Here is a 26,265-nt window from a genome sequence, read left to right as displayed (position 1 = left end):
TTTGGACACAGACATACATGAGGGAAGACCATGTGAAGACACATGGAGAAGATGGCCACCTACAAGCCAAGGAGAGTGGCTCTCAGTAGAAACCAACCCTGCCAACACCTTGATCCTGGATTTCCAATCAAAGAACTGTGAGAAAATAAATTTCTGTTGTATAAGGCACTCAGTCTATACTTTATTATGGCAACCCTAGCAAATTAATACATTGTGTTTCTAGAGACTAATTTTAAAAAATGAAAGAAGAATATTGGAAGTCAGTGAGACCCCTCACTTTATAAATGAGGCAACTGAGGACTGCCAATCTAAAGTGACTTATATGAGGTCACACATTTATATATATTTTTTTATTTATATATGAAATTTATTGTCAAATTGGTTTCCATACAACACCCAGTGCTCATCCCAAAAGGTGCCCTCCTCAATACCCATCACCCACCCTCTCCTCCCTCCCACCCCCCATCAACCCTCAGTTTGCTCTCAGTTCTCAACAGTCTCTTATGCTTTTGGCACCCTGAACGCGCCCGATCTCGTCTGATCTCGGAAGGTCACACATTTAAATAGCAGTCAATCAATATTTACTGAGCATCCAGTAGGTGCCAGGCACTGTTTTAGCGCTAAGCAAGACTGACAGAGTCCCTGCCTTCACACAGCTTACATTATACCACAGGAATCAAAGAATAAATAAACACATTAATATGTATTGTTGGGTAGTGAAAAGTGATATGGAGGAGAAATAAACAGAATAAGTGAAGCCGCACTTGGTGAGTTCTAGAAGAGCAGGGAGGAGGGTGTGGCTGGAATGGAGAGTGAAGAGAGACTGCCAGGAGGTGAAGTCAGAGTGGAAGGGGGAGCTAGTCCTGGTAATACACAGTAAGCACTGGGGCTTTGCTGTAGGTGGAATGAGGAGTCTGGGAGAGTTTTGAGTAGGCCTGACAGTTCCTGTCTTCATTGTGAAGCCATCACCTGGGCTGAACATGGAGGACTGGCTGACCCAGGAAGCAGAGTGGAAACAGAGCAACTATGAGACCACTGCAGTGCCCAGGTGAGAAGTACAGTGCTAGTGGTGGGTAAACTCTGGATCTATTTTTAAGAAGAGTGGACAATATTTGCTCATAGATTATATTGGGGTGCAAGAGAGAAAAAGAAGACTAAAGAATGATTTCAAGAGTTTGGGCTGAGCTCTTGATAGAATGGGGATGTGTGAAAAATCAGGTTTTAAGCACACAAAGCTGGAAGCACTTGCCAGACCCTCAACTGGACCTGGCAAGTGGTTAGCTGCTGGCCTCACCAGCCTGAAGCTGAAAGAAGTCAAGGCTGTAGATGTAAAAACTTAGGAATGGGGCACACGGAGGTGGTATTTCAGGTACTCAGCTTCGACAAACTCACTGTGTGCAGAAGATAACTGAGAGGGTCAGAGAGAAGAGGAGAGGCCACACAGAGTGGGAAGCCACAAAGCTGAGAACTAGGACAAGGCTTCCAGGAATACAGCAGAGGCAACATTTCAAGAGGGAGTGAGTGTTGACTGTGTATTTGCTGCTGAGACATTGACACAGGGACTGGAAAATGAATGCTGGCTTTGGCAAGTGAAAGTTCGGTGGCATTAACAGCTGTTTTGGTGGGGACAGTGAGACAAAAGTCTGAGTCAAACAGAGTATGAGTAGAAGGGATGGTAAGGATAAGCAATTCAAGGGGTTTTGGCTATCAGAGAAGCAAAGAAATGGGGCAGTGGCTGGAGGGATGTATGGGATCAAGGTAAGGATTTTCGAGGTCGGAGATATAGTGCCTGTTTGTATGCTGCTGAGAATTATGCAGTTTGTTCATGCATGGAAGACAGAAAGGGAACAAATGCTCCACTGATGTCCCTGAAGAGGCAGTGGGTGGGGTGGGGGGGGAGGGGTGGAAGAGGCTGGAGGTGGTGGCGACAGGCACAGGCACTCCTCCACTGTAATGAGGGATACATGACTGTTTCCACAAGCCACTCCCCACTTCTTCATTACTCATAGAACCCAGATTTTGTCCACCACCTGTGAGAGGCTATATCATTCAGGAGAGGTTGAGTCTCCCCTAGGCCCCTCAAGTGAACATTGTTTGGTGTAAGCCAGTTGCAGAGATCTGTCTTCTTGCCAAGACATATCCTTAATGCAGTCAAATACAGTTCTGATAAGGCCTCACTTGAATGAAGGCATATGAGACAAAAATATTCCCTTCTTTTGCCTGCCCTATGTTTGGGATCTTGAGGGACCAGTTTAATTAGAAAAGCTATGCGTTGCTAATGGCAGTAGCCTGGGTCCTTGAAACTAACGCTGGGTCAACCCTAGAGCTGCCACCTCCAGGCTTCTCACTAAGTTAAATAATAAATGCCATTGCTCTTTCCAACACATCATACAGTATCTACAGTATCTGGGTTTTAATTTACTTTTGGCAAACAAGCAAAGAAGATCTGTGCTAGTTCCATAGTTATTGGTAGTTCTGGAGTAATCAGCCCCACAAGAGTGTGAATGAGAACAAAAATTCAGACACACACTCGTGACATGAACTGTAGGCACAGGGCATCCCGGAACTACAGGACCAGAATGTATCCTTGGTACAGAGGTTTGCATGACACTTTTTGGGTACTTTCAGTAGGACTTTGGGAAAATAACTTAAATGATCTGTTATGCAGTTTCCTCATATGTAAAGTGGATGTTATAATAGTACCTACCTTATAGAATTCTTGTGAGGATAAAATAAACTTACATGTGTTAAGCTGCTTAAACAGTGCCTGGTCTATACTAAGTGCTATGATTTTAGCTATTAATTGGCCCTTTGCCTATGGCCATTTCTTTCCTATTGTAAGAAATAAATATAAAAACAGCTAAAAATTATTGAACATGTATTATGTGCCAGGCACCACACAACGTGCTCTATTAGTTGTTATCTCATAAACCCAAACTGATTATTTATTCTCTGAGGACTGCTGTTAACCTTGAGCTACCCAAGAGACTTTTTCTTTGGATCAGTCTCCCCAGAGACTCCCAACATATTTCAGAAAGAAAAAAGACAGTGTCGCCTAGCTTAGCTTTGACAAATGTGCAAATGCTCCAGACAGCATCCCAGAGACTCTTGCTACAAGCCATTTGGACCCCTCATGGGGATCATCCAAGTTTCTTCTCTGCCCTTACACCCCTCCCTGAAGTGAAGGGAGTAGGACAAAGGACTGTAAAGGCAAAAGGGGGACAGAAGTGGGGCAACAATATCATCCATCAGATTGGGTGGAGAGTACCCCCTGTGGATGAAACTTTGAGTCCACCCACATTTCTCCTTGCTCCTCCATGTGGCCAGAGAGAATGACCCAGAGGGGCTTTCCCTTGTGTGACAAAGGAGGAGCCCCTTCCTTTGGACAAACAAGTTGTGCAAAGAAACACAGCAGGATGCCTTAGCCTGAGAAGGTAAAGGCCATACAAAGTCCTGGACAAATGCAAGGAGACCTGCAAGTGTTCCTTACTGCTAGGGTGAATTGTCTGGTGTAGCATTCCTTGGCAAATTCTCTAAGACCTTGTCACTTCAGGTTCTCAACAAAGTTACATCCGATGTATGTACAGTTCAGATTTCCAATAAAAACTCCAAACACTTCTGTGGTCATGTCTCTGCTCAGAAACCTCCAAGTGCTTCTCACAGTTCAGTGAATTAAGTCCAACCCCTCACAGGATTTTGAAATGACTGAAGCAGCATTTCTGGCAAAGGCTCAGACACACTGAAGGCTGCGTCCTGTACACAGAGCCCACAGGTTGAAACCTCACTCTGTGATGCCTACTATGTATGGCTTCAGAGCAAGGCAGCTCCCCTCCGGGCCAGCTAAGACAGCTGCTGCTTCTTCCATGAGGAGCTCAGTCTTACTGGCTCAGTGAGTGGGGAACAGTGATGAGTGCTGACCCTTCTTGCATCTTAGGCCCTCATGTAATAATCCCATCACCAGTCCTCAAACCAAGGCTATTCTGGAAGGAGTCACTGGGGACAGAGTACACTCTGAGCACTTCATAGATGTCTTAACTAATCATCACTCTAACAATATGAGGGTGGAATTACTCTACACAGTGTATAGACTAGGGCTGCTCAATAATATTTGGTAAAGGTTATACAACTGGTGGGCAGTGGAAATGGAATTTGAGCTGAGGTTTGACCCCAAAGCTAGTGTATTTTTCTTCATCTATTGAAATGACTATACAGTTTTCCTTTTTTGTCTTTTCTTTTTTTTTTTTTAATTTTTTTTTCAACGTTTATTTATTTTTGGGACAGAGAGAGACAGAGCATGAATGGGGGAGGGGCAGAGAGAGAGGGAGACACAGAACCAGAAACAGGCTCCAGGCTCTGAGCCATCAGCCCAGAGCCTGATGCGGGGCTCGAACTCACGGACCGCGAGATCGTGACCTGGCTGAAGTCGGACGCTTAACCGACTGCGCCACCCAGGCGCCCCCTTTTTTGTCTTTTCTTAAGATGAATGACATTTATTACTTTTCAAATGTTGAACCAGGCTTTCATTTCTGGTCTAACTCCTCTTGGTCATATTTTATTCTTTTTATATACGGTTGACCCTTGAACAACATGGGTTTGTGCTGTGCATGTCCCCTTACATGTGATTTTTTTAAATAAATACAATATGCTGTAAATGTATTTTCTTTCCCTTATGATTTTCTTTAAAACATTTTCCTTTCTCTAGCTTACTTTATTGTAAGAATACGGTATATAATACATATACAAAAATACGTGCTGATTGACTGTTATTAGTAGGTCTCTGGTCAATAGTAGACTATTAGTAACTACTTTTGGGGGGAGTCAAAGTTATATGTGGATTTTCAACTACACAAGGCTCTATGTCCCTAACCCCTGCATTATTCAAGCTGTATTACTGGATTCAATTTGCCAATATTGTATTAAGAATTTTAGAGTCATTGTTCATGAAGGATATTGGTTAGCAGTTTTCTTCTCTTGTAATGTCTTTGTATGGTTTTGGTATTAGGGTAACATGGGTATCATAAAATGAATTGAGTGTTACGTGGATCCTGAGAAACTTAACAGGAACCCATGGGGGAGGGGAAGAAATAAAAAGAGAGGTTAGAGTAGGAGAGAGCCAAAGCATAAGAGACTCTTAAAAAATGAGAACAAACTGAGGGCTGATGGGGTGTGGGAGGGAAGGGTGGGTGATGGGTATTGAAAAGGGCATCTTTTGGGATGAGCACTGGGTGTTGTATGGAAACCAATTTGACAATAAATTTCATATATTTAAAAAAAATAAAAAAAATAAAATGAATTTGGAAACGTTCCCTTCTATAGTTTGAACAAGTTCTATATTCTAAAAGAACTTAATTATTCTTAAGCGTTTTGTAGAATTCACCAGTGAATTCACCTCTCAGCTTGGAGGTGTCTTTAGGTGGGAGGATTTTAAACTCTGAACTCAAATTATCTGACAGATATAGAATGATTTAGGTTATCTAATTCTTGAATGAACTTTGGTAGTTTGTCTTTCAATAAATTTGCGCATTTCATTCATGATATCAAATGTATTGGCATAAAACTGTTCATAAATTCCCTTATTAGCCATTTAATGTGTATAGAATCTGGAGTAATAGCCCTACTTAGATCTCTGACATTGGTCATTTGTGTCTTCATTTTCTACACCATTCTGGTCATAAATTTATTAATTTTATTGACTTTTTTCAAAGAACTACATTTTGGTTTTGTTGATTTTTTCTATATATTTTTTTTTTCAATTTTACTCATTTCTGCTCTTATATTGATGATTTCCTTCCCCGTGTTTCCTTTAGACTTCATTTGCACTTCTTTTCCTATTTTCTTAAGGTGAAAGCTTAAAGTATGGATTTCAGACCTTTCTTGGTATTTTATTTATTCATTCATTCATTCATTCATTCATTCATTTTTAGAGAGAGAAAGAGCATGAGTGGGGGAGAGAGGCAGAGAGAGAGAGAGAATCTTAAGCAGGCTCCACACTCAACACAGAGCCTGATGTGAGGCGTGATCCCATGACTCTGGGAACATGACTTGAGCCAAATTCAAGAGTCAGACTCTTAACTGACTGAGCAACCCAGGCTCACCTGCTGTTTTCTCAGATAAGCATTTAATACTATTCATTTCCTTTTAAGCGCTGCTTTCAATGTGTCCCACAAATTTTGATGTATTGTATTTTCATTCACTTAAAAATATTTTCTAAGTTACGTTGCTATTTCTCTTTGAAACTATGGGATGTTTAGAAGTGTGTTTTTAATGTTTTATATTTTATATTGGTGAACGATCCATTTGCACTTGCAAAAAATGTGTATTATGCTATTGTTTGGTGAAGTGTTTTAAAATGTCAATTATGTAAGTTTGTTGACAGTATTATTCAGGTTCTCTATATCTTTATCGATTTTATCTCTATTCTGTCAGTCATTACAACTGTATTTATTACAGCTATAGACCCGTATATTTCTCCTCTTAGTTTTAACATTTCCGTTTTATATGAATCAAAGTTTTTATTAGGTACATACACATATAAAATTACTTTTTCTTCTTAATGAATTGATCTTTTGGTCATTAAATAATGCTCCCTGTTGGGGCACCAGGGTGGTTCAGTCGGTTGAGCATCCAACTTCGGCTCACAGTTTGTGGGTTTAAGCCCCGCATCAGGCTCTGTGCTGACGGCTTGCTCAGAGCCTGGAGCCTGGAGCCTGCTTCAGATTTTGTGTCTCCTTCTCTCTCTGCCCCTCCCCTGCTCATGCTTTGTCTCATTCTGTTTCTCAAAAATAAATAAATGTAAAAAAAATAAAAAAAATAAGGCTTCCTGTTATCATTGGTAATAGTTGCTGTTCTAAGGTTTACTTTTTCTGATATTAATATTGTCATTGTAACTTAATTTTGAGTTTGTAGGTATACCTTTTTCCATTCTTTTACTTTTGGCTATCAGTGTTTTTATATTTTACAGTGAGATTTTTGTACAGAGAATATAATTGGGCTTTTCTTCCTTCCTTCCTTCCTTCCTTCCTTCCTTCCTTCCTTCCTTCCTTCCTCTCTTCCAACTGTAATCTGTTTTTAACTAGGAATTTTGCATTTATTGTAATTATTGACGTAGTTGGATTTAAATTTATCATCTTGAAAAGTGTTATTATTTGTTTCACTTGTTCCTTGTTCATTTTTTTTTCTTTATTCCCTCTCTTCTTTCAATCAAATACTGGATTATTTATTATTCTAGTAAAATAATCTCCCCTGTTTTTAGTATGTTTAAAAAGTTCCTTGTTGGGGTGCCTGGATGGCTCAGTCGGTTAAGCGTCCGACTTCAGCTCAGGTCATGATCTCATGGTCCATGAGTTCAAGCCCTGCGTCAGGCTGTGTGCTGACAGCTCAGAGCCTGGAGCCTGTTTCAGGTTCTGTGTCTCCCTCTCTCTCTGACCCTCCCCTGTTCATGCTCTCTCTCTGTCTCAAAAATAAATAAACATTAAAAAAAAATTTTTTTAAATAAAAAGTTCTTTGTTGGGGTGCCTGGGTGGCTCAGTCAGTTAAGTGTCCAACTTCAGCTCAGGTCATGATCTCACAGTTCGTGAGTTCAAGCCCCACATTGGGTCCTATGCTGACAGCTCAGGGCCTGGAGCCTGCTTCAGAGTCTGTATCTCCCTCTCTCTCTGCTCCTACCTCTCTCCACTTGTGCACGGTCTCTCTCTCTTAAAAATAAAATAAACATTCAAAAAATAAAAAAAAAATAAAGAAAAAGTTATTTGCTAGTGGGTATTATAGGGTTTATATTAACATATTCAACTTCTCATGTTATACCTTCAAATAATTTACCACTTCCAAATAGTGTATAAACTTAAATTATGGTTTTCTCCTTTCTTTTTTTTCTTTAAAAATTTTTTTTAATATAATTTATTGTCACATTGGCTACCATATGGTGTGTAAAGTGTGCTCTTGGTTTTTGGAGTAGATTCCCATGGTTCATTGCTTACATACAACACCCAGAGCTTATCCCAACAAGAGCCCTCTTCAATGCCCATCACCCATTGTCCCCTCTTCCCCACCCCCACATCCACCCTCAGTTTTCTGTATTTAAGAGTCCCTTATGGTTTGCCTCCCTCTCTCTAACTATTTTGTCCCCTTCCCATCCCCCATGGTCATCTGTTAAGTTTCTCAAGATGCACATATGAGTGAAAACATATGATGTCTGTCCTTCTCTGACTGACTTATTTCACTCAGCATAGCACCCTCCAGTTCTATCCACGTTGTTGCAAATGACCAGATTTCATTTTTTCTCATTGCCAAGTAGTTTTCCATTGTATATATAAACCACATCTTTCATCCATTCATCAGTTGATGGACTTTTAGGCTTTTTCCATATTTTGGCTATTGTGGAAAGCACTGCTATAAGCATTGGGGTACATGTGCCCCTATGCATCAGCACTCCTATATCCTTTGGATAGATTCCTAGTAGTGCTATTGCTGGGTCATAGGGTAGCTCCATTTTTAATTTTTTGAGGAAGCTCCACACTATTTTCCAGAATGGCTGCATCAGTTTGCATTCCCACCAGGAGTACAAGAGGGTTCCCATTTCTCCACATTCTCACCAGCATCTGTAGTTTCCTGAGTTGTTCATTTTAGCCACTCTGACCGGTGTGAGGTGGTATCTCAGTGTGGTTTTGATATATATTTCCTGATGCTGAGTGACATTGAGCATCTTTTCATGTGTCTGTTGGTCATCTGGATGTCTTCTTTGGGAAAGTGTCTATTCATGTCTTCTGACCATTTCTTCATTGGATTATTTGTTTTTCAGGTGTTGAGTTTGGTAAGTTCTTTTTTTTTTAATATGAAATTTATTGTCAGTTGGTTTCCATACAACACCCAGTGCTCATCCCAACAGGTGCCCTCCTCAATGCCCATTACCCACTTTCCCTTCCCTCCCACTCCCCATCAACCTTCAGTTTATTCTCAGTTTTAAGAGTCTCTAATGGTTTGCTTCCTTCCCTCTCTGTAACTTTTTCCCTCTTCCCCTCCCCCATGGTCTTCTGTTAAGTTTCTTAGGATCCACATAAGAGTGAGAACATATGGTATCTGTCTTTCTCTCTATGACTTATTTCACTTAGCATAACACTCTCTGGTTCCATCCATGTTGCTGCAAAAGGCCATATTTCATTCTTTCCCATTGCCACGTAGTATTCCATTGTATATATAAATCACGACTTCTTTATCCATTCATCAGTTGATGGACATTTAGACTTTCCATACTTTGGCTATTGTTGAAAGTGCTGCTATAAACATTGGGGTAAGAGTACCCCTACACATCAGCACTCCTTTATCCCTTGGGTAAATTCCTAGCAGTGCTATTGCTGGGTCATAGGGTAGATCTAGTTTTAATTTTTGAGGAAACTCCACACTGTTGTCCAGAGCGGCTACACCAGTTTGCATTCCCACCAACAGTGCAAGAGGGTTCCTGTTTCTCCACATCCTCACCAGCATCTATAGTCTCCTCATTTGTTCATTTTAGTCACTCTGACTGGCATGAGGTGATATCTCAATGTGCTTTTGGTTTGTATTTCCCTGATGAGGAGCGACGTTGAGCATCTTTTCATGTGCCTGTTGGCCATCCAGATGTCTTCTTTAGAGAAGTGTCTATTCATGTCTTCTACCCATTTCTTCACTGGATTATTTGTTTCAGATGTGGAGTTTGGTAAGTTCTTTATAGATTTTTGATACTAGCCCTTTGTCTGATATGTCATTTGCAAATATATTTTCCCATTCTGTTGGTTGCCTTTTAGTTTTGTTGATTGTCTCCTTTGCAGTGCAGAAGCTTTTTATCTTCATGAGGTCCAATTTTTTTTTTTTTTTTTTTTTTTGCTTTTAATTCCCTTGCCTTTGGAGATGTGTTGAATAAGAAATTGCTGTGGCTAAGGTCAGAGAGGTTTTTTCCTGCCTTCTCCTCCAGGGTTTTGATGGTTTCTTGTCTCACATTCAGGTCCTTTATCCATTTTGAGTTTATTTTTGTGAATGGTGTAAGAAAGTGGTGTAGTTTCATCCTTCTGCATGTTGCTGTCCAGTTCTCCCAGCACCATTTGTTAAAGAGACTGTCTTTTTTCCATTGGATATTCTTTCCTGCTTTGTCAAAGATTAGTTGGCCATACTTTTGTGGGTCCAATTCTGGAGTCTCTATTCTATTCCATTGGTCTATGTGTCTGTTTTTGTGCCAATATCATGCTGTCTTGAAGACTACAGCTTTGTAGTAGAGGATAAAGTCTGGGATTATGATGCCTCCCACTTTGGTCTTCTTCAATATTACTTTGGCTATTCGGGGTATTTTGTGGTTCCATACAAATTTTAGGATTGCTTGGTCTAGCTTCAAGAAGAATGCTGGTGCAATTTTGATTGGGATTGCATTGAATGTGTAGATTGCTTTGGGTAGTATTGACATTTTAACAATATTTATTCTTCCAATCCATGAACACGGAATGTTTTCCCATTTCTTTATATCTTCTTCAATTTCTTTCATAAGCTTTCTATAGTTTTCAGCATAGAGATCTGTTACATCTTTGGTTAGGTTTATTCCTAGGTATTTTATGCTTCTTGGTGCAATTGTGAATGGGATCAGTTTCTTTATTTGCCTTTCTGTTGCTTCATTATTAGTGTATAAGGATGCAACTGATTTCTGTACATTAATTTTGTATCCTGCAACTCTGCTAAATTCATGTATCAGTTCTAGCAGACTTTTGGTGGAGTCTATTGGATTTTCCATGTATAGTATCATGTCATCTGCAAAAAGTGAAAGCTTGACTTCATCTTTGCCAATTTTGATGCCTTTGATTTCCTTTTGTTGTCTGAATGCTGATGCTAGCACTTCCAGCACTATGTTAAACAACAGCGGTGAGAGTGGACATCCCTGTCGTGTTCCTGTTCTCAGGGAGAAAGCTCTCAGTTTTTCCCCATTGACGATAATATTAACTGTGGGATTTTCATAAATGGTTTTTATAATGTTTAAGTATGTTCCTTCTATCCCGACTTTCGAGGGTTTTTATTAAGAAAGGATGCTGAATGTTGTCAAATGCTTTTTCTGCATCTATTGACAGGATCATATTCTTTCTTTTATTAATGTGATGTATCACATTGATTGATTTGCAAATATTGAACCAGCCCTGCATCACAGGAATAAATCCCACTTGATCATGGTGAATAATTCTTTTTATATGCTGTTGAATTTGATTTGCTAGTATCTTGGGAATTTTTACATCCATGTTCATCAGGGATATTGGCCTGTAATTCTCCTTTTTTGTGGGGTCTCTTTCTGGTTTGGGAATCAGGGTAATGCTTGCTTCGGAGAATGAGTCCAGAAGCTGTCCTTCCATTTCTATTTTTTGGAACAGCTTGAGAAGGTTAGGTACTACCTCTGCTTTAAATGTCTAGTAGAATTCCCCTGGGAAGCCATCTGGCCCAGGACTCTTATTTTTTGGGAGATTTTTGACAATTGATTAAATTTCTTCACTAGTTATGGATCTGTTCAAATTTTCTATTTCTTCCTATTTTTTTGGTACTGTGTATGTGTATCTAGAAATTTGCCCATTTCTTCCAGGTTGACCACTTTGTTGGCATATAATTTTTCATAGTATTCTGTAATAATTGTTTGTATTTCTGTGGTGTTGGTTGTGATCTTTCCTCTTTCATTTGTGATTTTGTCTATTTGGGTCCTCTCTCTTTTCTTTTTGAGAAGTCTGGCTAGTGGTTTATCAATTTTGTTTATTTTTTCAAAAAAACATCTCTTAGATTCATTGATCTGTTCTCCTGATCTATTTTGTTTATTTCTGCTTTAATATTTATTATTTATCTTCTGCTAGTTTTGGGGTTTCTTTGCTGTTCTGCTTCTAGTTCTTTTAGGTGTGAGTTAGGTTTTGTATTTTGGATTTTTCATGTTTCTTTAGATAGGTCTGGATTGCAATGTATTTTCCTCTTATGACTGCCTTTGCCTCATCCCAAAAGTTTTGGACTGTTGAGCTTTCATTTTAAGTTTCTTCCATATATTTTTAAATTTTTCTTTAATTGCCTGGTTGACTCATTCATTCTTTAGTAGGATGTTCTTTAGCCTCCATGCATTTGGAGGATTTCCAAACTTTTTCTTGTGGTTGATTTCAAGTTTCATAGTGCTGTAATCTAAAATATGCATGGTATTATCTCAATTCTTTCATATTTATTGAGGGCTGTTTTGTGACCCAGTATGTGATCTATCTTGGAGAACGTTCCATGTGTACTCAAGAAGAAAGTATGTTGTGCTGCTTTGGGATGTAGAGTTCTAAATATATCTGTCATGTCCATCTGGTCCAATGTGCCATTCAGGGCCATTGTTTCTTTACTGATTCCCACTAGATGATCTGTGCACTGTTGTAAGTGGAGTATTAAAGTCCCCTGCAATTACCATATTCTTAACAATAAGGTTGCTTATGTTTGTGGTAATTGATTTATATATTTGGGTTCTCCCAAGTTGGAAGAATAAACATTTACCATTGTTAGCTTTTCTTGATGGATAGACCCTGTAATTATGATATAATGCCCTTGTTCATCTCTTGTTATGTCCTTTAGTTTAAAATCTAGTTTGTCTGAGGGGCGCCTGGATGGTTTGGTTGGTTAAGCGTCCGACTTCAGCTCAGGTCATGATCTCCTGGACCGTGAGTTCGAGCCCCATGTCGGGCTCTGTGCTGACAGCTCAGAGCCTGGAGCCTGTTTCGGATTCTGTGTCTCCCTCTCTCTCTGCTCCTCCCCTGTTCATGCTCTGTCTCTCTCTGTCTCAAAAATAAATGTTAAAAAAATTTTAAAAAATCTAGTTTGTCTGATATAATAATGGCTACTCCAGCTTTCTTTTGACTTCTAGTAGCATGATAGATGACTCTTCATCCCCTCACTTTCAATCTGAAGGTGTCCTTAGGTCTAAAATGGGTCTCTTATAGACAGCATATAGATGGGTTTTTTTTAAATCCCCTGTGTCTTTTGACTGGGGCGTTTAGTCCATTTAAATTCATAGTTATTGAAAGAGATGGATTTAGTGTCATTGTATTATATATAGGTTTAATGCTTGTGGTGATGTCTCTGGTCCTTTGTGGTCTTTGTAGCATTCCACTCATAGAGTTCCCCTTAGGATCTCTTGCAGGGCTTGTTTAGTGGTCATGAACTCCTTCAGTTTTTGTTTCCCAGGAAAATATTTTTCTCTCCTTTTATACTTTTTAAAAATGTTTTTAATGTTTATTTTTGAGAGACATACAGAGTGCTAGCGGGGGAGGGTCAGAGAGAGACACGGAATCTGAAGCATGCCTCAAGCTCTGGGCTGTCAGAACAGAGCCCGATGCAGAGCTTGAACTCACAAACCCTGAGACCATAACACAAGCGGAAGTCAGACACTTAACCAAGTCACCCAGGTGGCCTCTCTCCTTTTGTTCTGAATGAAAGCCTTGCTGGATAAAGGATTCCTGGCTGCATATTTTTCCTATTCAGCATATTGACTATTTCCTGCCACTTCTTTCTGGTCTGCCAGGTTTCAGTGGACAGGTCTGCTACTACCCTTATGTGCCTACCCTTGTAGATGAAAGTCCTAGCTGCTTTCTGAATTCTCTTTGTATTTTGTTAGTTTCACTATGATGTGCCATGGAGAAAACCTATCCTTGAATCTGAAAGGAATTCTCTGTGCCTCCTGGATTTGGATGTCAACTTCCTTCATCAGATTAATCAAGTTCTCAACAATAATTTTTTCAAATAAACCTTCTGCCCCTTTCTCACTCTTATTCTGGAACTTCTATTGTGTAGATATTATTATATTTCATTGAATCACTTAGTTCTGTAATTCTCCCCTTGTGGTCTAAGATTTTCTTATCTCTCTTTTTATCAGCTTCATCATTTTCCCATGATTTAGCTTCTATTTCATTTATCTTCCCTTCTGCTTCCTCCATCCTCGCTTTCACTGCATCTAGTTTATTTCGTACCTCATTTACAACATTTCTTAATTCATTGTGACAGTTTCTTAGTTACTTAATCTCTGGAGCAGTAGATTCTCTGCTGTCTTCTATGCTTTTTTCAAGCCCATCTATTAATCTTATGACTATTATTCTAAATTCTTGATCAGATAAATTGTTTATATTTGTTTTGAGTAATTCTCTGTCATTTCTTCCTGGAATTATTTTTGAAAATTCTTCCATTTCATCATTTTGGCCATTTTTCTGTCCTTTATGTATTTTAATATCTTGTTATGTGTCCTGCATGCATGTACACTACTATATTAAAAAGGGGTCATACACTGTCCACAGCCTGGCCCTTCAGGAGGTGTTTTTGGAATGTGTTGCATGCTCTCTGTTGTTGTGACTCTGCTCATCTCCCTACTGGTAGTGGGGCTTTGGAGCTTGCACCAGGTGTGTTTTGATTTGTTCATTGAAGTAATCCTGAAAAAAAAACCTTAAAAGTGGGGGTGGTTGTAGGAGAAGACTTATCTCTTGTGAAGAGAGAAATGACAGGGGTGGGAAAAAAGAAAAGAAAAAAAAATTGACCAGGCAAAGAATCAGAGAAACTATACAGCTTAATCCAGAAAGAGAGAAGGAGGGGTAAATAAAGGAGATACAGAAGAGGAGTAAAAGTAGTAGATTAAAAATGTCTATTTAAACAAACCAACAACCAGAATAGAGAAGGGAAGAAATAATAGGAAGAAATGGAAGAAAAAATATATATAATAATTGACCAAGAATCAAATTAGAAAATGCAAAACCGTTGGACTGATGGTGCCCTAGAACTGGTGGCTGCACTGGTCTGGAAAAGGGGCCGTTTGGTTCAGTCAGTGTCAATCTTACTCTAGTAGATACACAGCTACTGTGCATAGAGGGGAACGGTTTGGTGTAGGCTGGTCCCATCTCCACTGTGGGCCTGCTCTCCCTTCCCTGAAGCCCTACCTTGTTGGTGATGGGGAGAAAAATGGCCACACCCCAGTATCTCCTCCCCAGACCAGGTGTCCCAGACCACTCTGTTCAGGCCATCCTCACAGTGCCACATGGACTTGAGTGGGATGGTTTGTCCCACTCTACAGTCTCTCATACCTTCCAGGTGGTTGGCTGGGATTCAAACCCTGATGTCTTAAAGGATCCCACTCCACATGCCTTAGTCATGGGGTAGTGCCACTCCACCCAACCAGCTGACAAAGGCCTCTGGTTGGAGGGCGCCTGCATGGTCTTTTGTCCTTGGAGTGGCTATATACCTTCTTCCCACAGCACTAAAGGGAGGGGACTGCTCTCTCTGCACCTCTGAACTAGCTACTGAACCTGGGGCTGCCCCCCATGCTATACCCCCCACAGGCGCATGTACAGTGAGACAGGCCCCAGTCCAGAGAAAGCCCTGCAACCCTCCATGATGATGCTGTCTGTTTTGTCTCTCCCAATTCACAATCACATACCCATAGCCCACTAAGTTGTCCCCATGGGCCCCTGGAGATGTTACTGTCACTCTGTAGCTTGGATTCCTGGAATTCCAAGACTTCTGGCCTCAGTACTGCTGTATTTGAGGGATGAGGGAAGCTTGGGTGCCTTTATTCTCCACCATGTTGACTCCTCCCACCGGTGTCTAGTTTTGTTTTTTTTTTTTCTTTTTAACAAGCAGACTTGGGCACCTGGATGGATCACTTGTTTGAGCGTCTTATTCTTGATTTTGGCTTGGGTCATGATCTCATGTTTCACGGAAACAAGCCCTATGAAGGGCTCTGAGCTGACAGCACAGAGCCTGCTTGTTATTCTCTCTCCCTCTCTTTCTGCCCCTCCCAAGCCACACACTGTCTCTCTCAAAATAAATAAATAAACTTAAATAAAAACAAGCAGATCAAAACACACATAGGATCAAGCTAATCTTGTTTATTTTTTCTGGACAAAATGACAAGATGGGGGAATTCATCCCAAAAGAAAGAACAGGAAGTAGAAGTAATTGTCAGAGATTTAATCAATATAGATATAAGTAAGATATCTGAGCTAGAATTTAAAACAACAATTATAAGGATACTAGCTTGACTTGAAAAAAAGCATAGAAGACACTAGAGAATCCCTTACTGGATAGATAAAAGAATTAAACTCTAGTCAGGTCAAAATTAAAATGCTATAACTGAGATGCAAACCCAAATGGATGTCATAACAATGAGGATGGATGAAGCAGAGGAACAAATCAATGATATAGAAGATTAAATTATGGAAAATAATGCAGCTGAAAAGAAGGCAGGAAAGTATGGGATCGCAAATGTAGATTCAGAGAACTTAGCAACCCATTAAAATTGAGTAACTTTCATATCATAGGAGTCCTAGGGATTAAGAGAGGAAAAAAGGGGCCAGAGGGTTTATTTCAGCAAATCATAGCTGAAAACTTTCCTGGGAAAGAACAATGACATCAAAATCTAAGAAACACAAAGAATTCCCATTAAATGGCTTGGAATGACACACTGGACTGGTTGGATTTACCAGGTATATTCAGAACATTTCATTCTAAAACAGTGGAATACACAGTCTTTTTGAGTGCAGATGGACCATTCTCCAGAATATATCCCATACTGTGTCACAAATCGGCACTCAACAAGTACAGAAAGATTGAAATCATACCATGCATATATTCAGAACACAGTACTATGAAACTTGAACTCAACCAGAATAAATAATTTGAAAACACCACATATAAATGGTAGTTAAAGAACACCTTCTAAAATTGAATGTAATAACCAGAAAATTTAAAAAGAAATTAAAAAGATACATGGAAGCAAATGAAAATGAAAACAGGATAGTCCAAAACCTTGGGATACAGCAAAGGTGGTTTAGGAAGAAAGTATATTGCAAAACAGGCCTACCTCAAGAAGCAAGAAGAGTCTCAAATACACAACCCAACCTTATACCTAAAGGAGCTAGAAAAGGAACAGAAAATAAAGCTGAAAGCCAGAAGAAGGGAAAAAATAAAGATTAGAGCAGAAATAAATAATACAGAAACAAAAAAATCAATAGAACATATCAACAAAACTGAGAGCTGTTTCTCTGAAAGAATTAAAAAAGTAGATAAACCCCTAGCCAGACTTATGAAAAAGGGAAGCTAAAGGACCCAAATAAATAAAATCATGAATGAAAAAGGAGAGATTACAACCAACCCCATAGAAATACAAACAATTATAAGAGAGTACTATGAAAAAGTATATGCCAACAAACTGGGAAATCTGTGAAAAATGAACAAATTCCTAGAAACTCACACACTACCAAAACTGACAGAAATGGGAAGACATAGAAAATTTGAACAGACCTATAACCAGCAAAGAAATTGAATCAGTAACCAGAAATCTCCCAACAAATAAATCTTGGGCCAGATGGCTTCCAAGGGGAATTTTACCAGGAATTAAAAGAAGAGCTAATATCTATTCTTCTCAAAAGTTCTTAAAAAAAAGAAATGGAAAGAAAACTTCCAAACTCATTCTATGAGGTCAGCATTACCTAGACTCCAAAACCAAAGACCCCCTAAAAAGGAGAATTAAGGAAAATATCCCTGATGAACCTGAATGCAAAAATTCTCAACAAGAGACTAGCACCAACAGTACATTAAAAGAATTAGGAACCACAATCAAGTGGGATTTATTCCTGGACTGCAAGCATAGTTCAATATTTGCAAATCAACCAATGTGATACACCACATTAATAAAAGAAAGGGTATGATCCTCTGGATAGATGCAGAAAAAGCATTTGACAAAATACAGGATCCATTCTTGTTTAAAAAAAAAAAAACTCAACAAAGTACGGATAGATAGAACATACCTCAACATCATAAAGGCCATATATGAAAGATCTACAGATAATATCATCCTCAACGGGGAAAAACTGAGAGCTTTTCCTCTGTGGTCAGGAACAAGACACTGATGTTCACTCTCACCATTGCTATTTAACATAGTACTAGAAGTCTTGGCCTCAGAAGTCAGAAAACAAAAAGAAATAAAAAGCATCAAAATCAACAAAGAAGTCAAACATTAATTGTTTGCAGATTACATGATAATCTATATAGAAAACCTGAAAGACTTCACAAAAAAATTGCTAGAACTAATACATTCAGCAAAGTCGCAGGATATAAAAACAATGTACAGAAATCTGTTGCATTTCCATACACCAATAATGATGCAGCAGTAAAAAAAAAAATCAAGAATCAATCCTATTTGCCACTCCACCAAAAACAATTAGATACATAAGGGTAAACCTAACCAAAGAGGTAAAGGACCTATACTCTGAAAACTATAGGACATTCATTAAAGAAATTGAAGAGGACACAAAGAAATGGAAAACATTCCATGTTTATGGATTGGAAGAACAAACATTGCTAAAATGTGTATACTACCCAAAGCAGTATACACACTTAATGCAATCCCCACCAAAATACTACCAGCATTTTTCACAGAACTAGAACAATCTTAAAATTTGTATGGAACCACAAAACACTGCAAATAGCCACTGTAATCCTGAAAGAGAAAATCAAAACTGGAGGCATGATGATTCCAGATTTCAAGCTATACTACAAAGCTGTAGTCATCAAGACAATATTGTACTGGCACAAAAAGAAACACACAAACCAGTGGAACAGAATAGAAAACCCAGAAATGAACCCACAACTATATGGTCAACTCATTTTTGACAAAGCAGGAAAGTATATCCAACAGAGTAAAGACAGTCTTTTCAACAAGTGGTATTGAGAAACCTGGATGATGACATACAAAGAATAACTGGACTGCTTTCTTACACTATACACAAAAATAAATTCAAAATGGATGAAAGACCTAAATGTGAGACAGGAAATCATAAAAATCCTAGTGGAGAACATAGGCAGCAACCTCTTTGACCTCAGCCATAACAACTTATTACTAGATTTTGCTGAGGCAAGGGAAATAAAAGCAAAAATGAAATATTGGCACTTCATCAAGGTAAGAACCTTCTGCATGGTAAAGGAAATAATCAACAAAACTAAAAGGCAGCCTACGGAATGGGAGAATATTTTGAAAACGACATAACAGATAAAAGGTTAGTATCCAAAATCTATAAAGAACTTCTCAAACTCAACACTCAAAAAACAAATAGTTCATTTAAGAAATGTGCCGATTAAAGGACCTGAATGTGAGACAGGAAACCATCAAAACCTTAGAGGAGAAAGCAGGAAAAGACCTCTCTGACCTCAGCCGTAGCAATCTCTTACTCAACACATCCCCAAAGGCAAGGGAATTAAAAGCAAAAGTGAATTACTGGGACCTTATGAAGATAAAAAGCTTCTGCACAGCAAAGGAAACAACCAACAAAACTAAAAGACAACCAACGGAATGGGAAAAGATATTTGCAAATGACATATCGGACAAAGGGCTAGTATCCAAAATCTATAAAGAGCTCACCAAACTCCACACCCGAAAAGCAAATAACCCAGTGAAGAAATGGGCAGAACACATGAATAGACACTTCTCTAAAGAAGACATCCGGATGGCCAACAGGCACATGAAAAGATGTTCAGCGTCGCTCCTCATCAGGGAAATACAAATCAAAACCACACTCAGGTATCACCTCACGCCAGTCAGAGTGGCCAAAATGAACAAATCAGGAGACTCTAGATGCTGGAAAGGATGTGGAGAAACGGGAACCCTCTTGCACTGTTGGTGGGAATGCAAATTGGTGCAGCCGCTCTGGAAAGCAGTGTGGAGGTTCCTCAGAAAATTAAAAATAGACCTACCCTATGACCCAGCAATAGCACTGCTAGGAATTTATCCAAGGGACACAGGAGTACTGATGCATAGGGGCACTTGTACCCCAATGTTCATAGCAGCACTCTCAACAATAGCCAAATTATGGAAAGAGCCTAAATGTCCATCAACTGATGAATGGATAAAGAAATTGTGGTTTATATACACAATGGAATACTACGTGGCAATGAGAAAAAATGAAATATGGCCTTTTGTAGCAACGTGGATGGAACTGGAGAGTGTGATGCTAAGTGAAATAAGCCATACAAAGACAGATACCATATGGTTTCACTCTTATGTGGATCCTGAGAAACCTAACAGGAACCCATGGGGGAGGGGAAGAAAAAAAAAAAAGAGGTTAGAGTGGGAGAGAGCCAAAGCATAAGAGACTGTTGAGAACTGAGAGCAAACTGAGGGTTGATGGGGGGTGGGAGGGAGGAAAGGGTGGGTGATGCGTATTGAGGAGGGCACCTTTTGGGATGAGCACTGGGTGTTGTATAGAAGCCAATTTGACAATAAATTTCATATATAAATAAAAAAATAAAAATAAAAAAAATAATAATAAAAAAAAAAAAGAAATGTGCCGATGAGGGGTGCCTGGGTGGCTCAGTCAGTTAAGTGGCTGATGTCAGCTCAGGTCATGATCTCAGTTTGTGAGTTTGAGCCCGCGTCGGGCTCTGTGCTGACAGCTCAGAGCCTGGAATCTGCTTCAGATTCTGTGTCTCCCTCTCTCTGGCCCTCCCTCCCTCACACTCTGGCTGCCTGTCTCAAAATTAAATAAACATCAAAAAATAGTTAAAAAAAAGAAATGTGCAGAAGACATGAATAGGCACTTTTTTTAAAGAAGACACCCAGACGACTAAGAGACACATGAAAAGATGAACATCACTCATCATCTAAGAACTACAAATCAAAACTACAATGAGATACCACCTCACACCAGTCAGAATGGCTAAAATTAACAATACAAGAAACAACAGGTGTTGGTGAGGATGTGGAGAAAGGGGAACGTTCTTGCACCATTGGTGGGAATGTAAACTGGTGCACCACTATGGAAAACAGTATGGAGTTTCTTCAAAAAGTTAAAAATAGTCCAGTAATTGCACTCCTAGGTATATACCCAAAGGATACAAAAATAAAGATTCGAAGGGGTATGTGCACCCAGATGTTTATAGCAGCGTTATCAACAATAGCCAAACTATGGAGACAGCTCAAATGTCAACTGACTATAAATGGATAAAGAAGATGTGGTGTATATACACTGGAATATTAGTCAGCCATCAAAAATGAAATTTTGCCATTTTCTTTTTTTTTTTTAATTTTTTTTTCAACGTTTATTTATTTTTTGGGGGGACAGAGAGAGACAGAGCATGAACAGGGGAGGGGCAGAGAGAGAGGGAGACACAGAATCGGAAACAGGCTCCAGGCTCTGAGCCATCTGCCCAGAGCCCGACACGGGGCTCGAACTCATGGACCGCGAGATCGTGACCTGGCTGAAGTCGGATGCTTAACCGACTGCGCCACCCAGGCGCCCCATTTTGGCATTTTCAACAACATGGATGGCCCCGGAGTGTATTATGCTAAGCAAAATAAGTCAGTCAAAGAAAGACAAATACCATATGATTTCACTCATATGTGGTATGATAACATGTGGGGTGGTGGGAGAGGGAGGGAAACTAACCAGAAGAAATTTTTAATGATAGAGAAGACATTGAGGTTTGGTGGAGGGAGGTATGTGGAGGATGGGTTAATGGGTGATGGGTATTAAGGATAGCCCTTGTTATGCTGAGAACAGGGTGTTGTATGGAAGTGATGAATCCCTGAATTCTACTCCTGAAACCAATATTGCACTGTATGATAACTAACTAGAATTTAAATAAAAATCTGAAAATAAAAATAAACAAACAATAAATAAATATATAAATATATAAACAAAGTAATAGTCATAAAGATATTCAGTGGACTTGAGAGGAGAGCAGAGGACCTCTGTACAACCTCAACAAACAGAAAACAAAAAGAACCAATCAAAGATAAAGAATTCAATAACTGAAATTAAAAATTCACTAGAGGGAATAAATTGTAGACTAGAGAAAGAAGAATAAAGGAGCAGAGTAACAGAAAACAATCATGCTGTACAGGAGAGAGAAAAATTATAATAACAAATGAAAATATATTAAGGGAACTCAACATTACCATTAAGCATAAAAACATTCACTTTATAAGGGTCCCAGAAAGAACAGAGAAAGGGGGCATAACATTTATTTGATGAAAGCTTCCCAAATCTGGAAGGGAAACAGAAATCCATATAAAGAGGCACAACCACAGGAGATCCAAACTAAGACACATAGTAATATAAATTTCAAAAAGTAGCAATAAAAATGTTTAAGAGCAGCAAGAGAAGACAAGGGAAACCCTATAAGGCCATCAGCTGATTCTTTAGTGAAAGCTTCAGGCCAGAAGGGAGTAGCATAATATACTCAAAATGCTGAAAGACTCTATTCAGCAAGGGTATCATTCAGAATGGAAGGAGAGATAAGGAGTTTCCCAAACAAAAGTTAAAAGAAATCATGACCGTTAAGCTAAATCGGTCCTATAAGAATTGTTAAAGGAGACTCTTTGAGTGGAAGGATAAGACCATAAGTAGGAATAAGAAAAGTAGGAAGCATGAAACCTGTAAAATTAAGTATATAAAAACCACTTATGGGATTCACAAAATAAAAAAAGGTAAAGTATGACACCATAAACCTAAAATTTGGGGTTGGGGGAGTAAAGATTGGGTTCAAACTTAAGGAACCAACAACTTAATATAGACTGCTATATCCAGAAGATGTTATGTACAAACCAATGTTAACCACAAATCAAAAATCCGCAATACATATACAAAAATAAAGAGAAAGGAAAACAATTATATCACCAAAGATAGCCAACAAACCATGAGATGATAGCAAAAGAAGTATGGAAGAGAGATCTACAAAAATAGCTATAAAGCAAGTAACAAAATAGCAATAAGAACACACCTATCAATAATTACTTTGCAGATAAACTAAATACTTTAATTAAAAAACATAAAGTGAAGGAATGGATAAAAAAAAGCAACACCCATCTACAGGCTATCTACAAGAGACTCATTTCAGACCTTAAGACACTTGCATATTGAAAATGAAAGGATGGAAAAGAATTTATTATGTAAATGGAAGTGAAAAGAAAGCTGGGATAGCAATGCTTATATTGAACAAAATTGACCTTACAGCAAAGACTATAACAAAAGACAAAGTAGAACACTACATAATTATAAAAGGAACAATCCAACAGAAAGACATAACAATTGTAAATATTGATGTATCCAACACAGGAGCCCCCAAATACAGAAAGCAGCTAATAATAAATATAAAGGAACTAATCAATAGTAATACAATAATAGTAGCAGGCCTTAACATCCTACTTACATCAGTGGATAGATGGCTTAAACAAAAAATCAGTAATGAAATAGTGGCTTTGAATGACACACTGGGTAAGTTTGATCTAATAGATATATTCAGAATATTCCATCCTAAAATAGAAGAATACACATTCTTTTCAAGTGCATGGAACATTCTCTAGAATAGGTCATATGTTAGGCCACAACACAAGTCTCAAAGAATTTCAAAAAGATTAAAGTCATAGTTATGCATCTTTTCTGAGCACGATGCTATAAACTAGCAATCAACCACAAGAAAAAAGTCTGGAAAGAATGCAAATACATGGAGGTTAAATAACATGCTACTAAAGAAATATGGGTAAACCAAGAAATTAAAGATATTTAACTTAAAAATACATGCAAACAAATAAAAGTGAAAACAAAAGGGTCTAAAATATTTGGGATGTAGTATAAGTTGTTATAACAGGGAAGTTTTTGGCAATAGAGAGTTAACATAAGAAGCAAGAAAAATCTCAAATCACCAACCTAACCAAAGACAGCTAGAAGAAGAACAACAAACAAAACCCTAAACCAGTAGAGGGAAGGAAATAATGAAGATTAGAGCAGAAATAAAATAGAAACTAAAAAGAACAAAAATAAATAAATAAAAACCACAGATCAATGAAACCAGGAGCTGGTTCTTTGAAAAGATCAACAAAATTAATAATCCTTTAGCCAGACCCATTCATAAAAAATTAAAAAAAAAAATAGAGAGAGAAAGGACTCAAATAAAAATCAGAAATGAAAGAGGAGATGAAACAACAAACACCACAGGAATACAAAGGATTATAAGAGAATATTATGAAAGATTATATGTCAACAAATTGACAACTTAGAAGAAATGGATAAATTCATAGAAACATATAACCTCCAAAAGTGAATGAGGAAGAAATAAAAAATTTGAACAAACTGATTATCAGCAATGAAATTGAATCAGTAATCAACAAACTCCAAACAAGAAGTCCAAGTGCAGTTTCACAGGTGAATTCTACCAAACACTTAAAGAAGAGTTAATACCTATTCTTTTCAAACTACACCGAAAATAGAAGAGGAAGGAAAGCTTGCAAATTTATTTTATGAGGTCAACATTACCCTGATATCAAAACCAGATAAAGACACTACAAAAAAAAGAGAGCTGCAGGCTAATATCCCTGAAGAACACCAGTGCAAAAATCCTTCACAAAATATTAGCAAACCAAATCCAACAATATATTTAAAAAATCATTCATCATGATCAAGTGGGATTTATTCCTGGGATGCAAATATGGTTCAAGATTTGCAAGTCAATCAACATGATACATCACATCAACAAGAGAAAGGATAAAAATCATGTGATCATTTCAATAGATGCAGATAAAGTATTTGACAAAGCACAACATCCATTCATGTTAAAGACCCTCAACAAAGTAGGTTTAGGGGGAACATATCTCAACATAATAAATACATTATATGACAAACCCACAGGTAACATCATAGTCATTAGGGTAAAACTGATATCTTTTCCCCTATGGTCAGGAAACAAGACAAAGATGTCCACTCTCACCATTTTCATTTAACATTGCTAGGCACAATAATCAGACAAGAAAAAGACATAAAATGCATTCAAATTGGTAAGGAAGAAGTAAAATTTTCACCATTTGCATATGAAAAGATACTATCTAGAGAAAACAATAAAGACTCCACAAAACATCTACTAGAACTGATAAATGAATTCAGTAAAGTTCTGGTATACTGTGGAGAATAAGCTTAGAAATTCCCTGGGCTTACACCAATGGGTTAACAAGGCATAAAGAATTATGAAGGCGGGGCGCCTGGGTGGCGCAGTCGGTTAAGCGTCCGACTTCAGCCAGGTCACGATCTCGCGGTCCGTGAGTTCGAGCCCCGCGTCAGGCTCTGGGCTGATGGCTCAGAGCCTGGAGCCTGTTTCCGATTCTGTGTCTCCCTCTCTCTCTGCCCCTCGCCCGTTCATGCTCTGTCTCTCTCTGTCCCAAAAATAAATAAACGTTGAAAAAAAGAATAAAAGAATTATGAAGGCATAGGATGCTTACACCTGAGCTTGGGTAAACAAGACAAGGCAACCACGAATAGGGAAGTGCAAAGGCACCCGATAAATAGGTATATGAAATAAATAAGATTAGATATTCAGGGTGGAAGCACCCCCAATTTAGTACTATAGCAGAAAGCTGCTTTTACATGAAGGAAGGACCTAGCTAGGTAAACAGGTAAATTGGGCTATAGACCACTGCAGTGCAGGTGAGACAGCCCAAAGGGGAAATGATTAATAAAAGAAAAGATGTCTTGTTAACTCTGAGGTCACATGTCCTACCTGTCTCATCCCCTAGGCTACCTAAGATAAACAGAGGTGGTGCCTCATATCTGTTGTAAACAACCTTCCTCCTAACTGCCCAGCATCAGGATTTTGCTTTGTATAAACCCAACCCCCTAACCCCAGATATCTTCAAGACCCCCTTACCCTCATGTTCACAAGTTAATGTTCACAGATTCATTGTCACTTTGTGTACATCCATCACCATGTTTGTAAGCCTCTGATCCTAATAAAAATGGGGCAAGGAGCCTTATTCAGGGCTCTTGTCTTTTCTCGGACATTAGCCATCTCTTGCTTTTCATCCTGCATCCCACTCTCTTCCTAGACAAGAGAGAACTTTAGACCCAGATTCTATGAAAGTATACAAAATCAACAGATGGAAATTCTTAGTATTTCTAAGGATAATGAAGTAGCAGAAAGAGAAATTAAGGAATCAATCCTATTTACAATTGAACCAAAAACAATAACATACCTAGGAATAAATTTAACCAAATAGGTAAAAAACATGTACTCTGAAAACTATAAAACATTGATTAAAGAAATTGCATATGACACAGTGAAATGGAAAGATATTTCATGCTCATGGATTAGAATAAGTATTGTTAAAATGTCTATACTACCCAAAGTAATCTACAGATTTAATGCAACCCATATCAAAACATGAACAGCATTTTCTCAGAACTAGAACAAATAACCTTAAAATTTATGAGGAACCACACAAGACCTCAGATAGCC

General features: G+C 38.5%; 1 long non-coding RNA gene across 2 annotated transcripts in view; it reads left to right on the top strand.

The window, feature by feature from the left end:
- The first annotated feature begins 861 nt into the window (after positions 1 to 861).
- Positions 862 to 26,265, top strand: part of LOC121020416 (uncharacterized) — a 62,326-nt gene continuing 36,922 nt past the window's right edge. For both annotated transcript variants that reach the window (XR_005786129.1, XR_005786128.1), the window contains exon 1: positions 862 to 1,048. This is a non-coding gene — a long non-coding RNA (uncharacterized LOC121020416). The remainder of the gene's footprint in view (positions 1,049 to 26,265) is intronic.

This window comes from Herpailurus yagouaroundi, unplaced genomic scaffold (genome assembly GCF_014898765.1).
Source record: "Herpailurus yagouaroundi ecotype Mexico unplaced genomic scaffold, PumYag 250, whole genome shotgun sequence".
Taxonomy (NCBI): Eukaryota; Metazoa; Chordata; class Mammalia; order Carnivora; family Felidae; genus Herpailurus; species Herpailurus yagouaroundi.
This window is presented reverse-complemented; position numbering and strand designations above follow the sequence as displayed.